General features: G+C 44.8%; 1 non-coding gene across 1 annotated transcript; it reads left to right on the plus strand.

Annotated features, from left to right (window-relative positions):
* Positions 1–1609: 1609 nt before the first annotated feature.
* On the plus strand, positions 1610–1681 carry trnaw-cca (transfer RNA tryptophan (anticodon CCA)). The gene has a single exon. It is a non-coding gene; the product is annotated as a tRNA-Trp (tRNA).
* Positions 1682–2855: the final 1174 nt, after the last annotated feature.

The raw sequence follows: 2855 nt of genomic DNA on the forward strand, positions 1-2855 counted from the left end.
TTGTTATCCTTTTGTCCTTAATGTATTTATAAAAAGACTTTGGGTTATCCATGACTCTATTTGCCAACGCTATCTCATGTTCCCTTTTTGCCCTCATGATTTCCCTCTTAAGTATGCTCATACTGCCTTCATACTCTAAGGATTCACTCGATCTCTCTGCCGATACCTGATATATGCATCCTTCTTTCTCTTCACCAAAATCTCATTTTCTCTAGTCATCCAGCATTCACCAACCTACCAGCCTTTCCTTTCACTCTATCAGGAATGTACTCTCCATCAGACAATCACCCCAGTCCAACACCAGCATCTCCGAATCAGGAATATACTGTGTCTGGACTCTTGTTATCTCATATTTGAATGCTTCCCATTTTCCAGCAGTCCTTTAACCTGCGAACATCTGCCTCCAATCAGCTTTTGAAAGATCTTGCCTAATACCTGAGTCTTCCTCCAATTTAGAACTTCAACTTTTAGATCTGATATATTATTTTCAATCACTATTCTAATGTTAATAGGATTATGGTTGCTGGCCCTTAGGTTTTGCACCCTCGCCAGTATGTACATCCATATTGTGAATTAGAAAATGTCCTTGTACACACTTAACAAATTCCTCTATTTGGCAGATAGGTAAATGGGCAGGAGTTATACCTTGGGTCCACTCTTCCTTCATTCCCATCAACCCTAACCCCATTCCCACCCCAATTGTCCAACGGCACTTTCCCCTGAAACTGCCGAATGTGTGACACCAGCCTGTATACCTGCTCCCTCCTCACTATCCAAGGGCCCAAACTGACCTTCCAGGTGAAGCAGCACTTTACCTGCACTTCCCACAACCCAGTCTACTGCAGTTGCTGATCATAATGTGGTCTCATCTCCATTGGGGAAAACGAAGCATAAACTGGGTGACTGCTGCACAGAACATCTACGTTCTGCCTGCAAAAAAGACCCTGAGCTTCCAGTTGCCTGCCAATTCCACACTTCACCCTGTTCCCTGGTCAACATCTCTGTCTCAGGTTTGCTGTAGTGTTCCAGCGAAGCTCAGCACCAGCAGAACGAAGAGCACCGAATATTACACTTGGGGACCATACATCCCTCTGGTCCCAATATCGAATTAAATAATTCTAGGGCCTGAAATCCATAGTATCCTCGTCCCTTCCACACACACCAAGCCTTGTTATCACATAGTCTGTCATTACACACTACCTATTCTTAGTCACGAACAGTCTCCATTCACACTACCACGCAGATCGTTATCAACTCCCTTTCCTGTCCAACAGTTCTTCCCTCGCTTTGGGCTCTGTCCTGATCTATTATTAACTGCATCCGCCTTCCTCCCACAATATCTCCTGCATATAAACCAACGTTTTCCCAATCAGCATCAGTTCTGTGGAAGGGTCACCGGCAACTCCTGTTTTTTGTTTCTGATATACAGCATCCACAGTTCTTTCACCTTTTTATTGAGGTAGAATTGGAAATTGTTTCGAGAAACAGAAGGAGAGGAGGGAGAGACAGAACAGACATGAACTGTTGATCTCCGTTGTTACTCATAATGTAAAATCATTGTAGTGCGATCACTTCACTTAAGCATGTATAGAGGTCTCACACTCTACGTGAGCTTGTGGCGCAACGGTAGCGCGTCTAACTCCAGATCAGAAGGTTGCGTGTTCAAATCACGTCAGGCTCACTGACGTCAACTTTTTACATTTCAAATCAAGAAAGGAGTACGTTTCCTCCGACTATCTGTTGAGCCAAATCTTCTTTGCGGAAACTTTCGATCACTCGTGAAGCTATGCTGTCAATTTGATTTGTGAACATTGTCAGGTGCCCATTGTTTGGGTAAATGCTCAGCTCCCCCAGTTCATCGCGGGATTTAAACGCAGCCGTCTCCCTCTGGGCAGCCGCTTCGTTCAGTTGGTGACAGCGCGATGTGAATTAATGTAATACCGATATTTTTACAACATAATCCAGAGACTCCCAGCTTTATGTTTCAATCTATCAGGAGAGTGACAGCGAGTTCAGATAGAAATGTTTCCCACCACCAGCAAATCCTTTCCTCTCACTGGACACAGTTAAAATTATCTTTATTCAATAGGAGAAGCGGAAACTCTACTCTGACGGCCTCTCTCCACATTAACGGTGAGCCTGAATTTTATAAACGGTATCAGTAAAATCCAGTGGCGGACACTGATTTGGTTCAATCGATTTTTTTGCCAAGCGTAATTCACCGAGAGGATGCTGCTGTGTGAAACAGCGTGGGGAATTACTGCAGGGCCTCCTGCGCATGGGACACACCGCAACTGATGTGTTTCACCTTCACCAGTTTATTCCTATCTCGGAGAAGAGAGGTTTGATGATTCTGATCATAGCAGCCAGACAGAGAACAGGAGAAGAGCACTCAGCCCTTCACAAGCTTGTCACCACAGCTGGGTCATCGTGGCCCGTGTATCAGTATGGGATAGTGAGCTGCATCGACTGACTGGAAGTACAGCAAATGGGAGTGCTGGTGGGACTATCACACAGGAGAAAACGGCTTCAACCTATCAACTGGAGTGGCTCCCAATGCGCAACTCCGCTCACCTCAACTGAATAACTGTAAACAAATTACTCAGTGATTCAAAGGAATACTCGGTTTTGAATCTGCATTGTGTCATGTACCTTCGAGAATGATGTCAAAACACCTTCATTGCTGTGATGGAGTATCCTGGTGGGCAGAATATACCCGTTGTCAAATTTCCTACGTTCTGTTGGTCCAACTCCGATTTCACTCAGAATCACGAAATGTCTGACAGCGCAGACTGAAGCTACGTGGCCCACCTTAGCTCTGCTGGTTCAACACAGTATGTAAATAAGTGTCTCAT

This window comes from Chiloscyllium plagiosum, unplaced genomic scaffold (assembly GCF_037043375.1).
Source record: "Chiloscyllium plagiosum isolate Xiang-an unplaced genomic scaffold, Cpla_swu_hap1 HiC_scaffold_27, whole genome shotgun sequence".
NCBI classification, from domain to species: Eukaryota; Metazoa; Chordata; class Chondrichthyes; order Orectolobiformes; family Hemiscylliidae; genus Chiloscyllium; species Chiloscyllium plagiosum.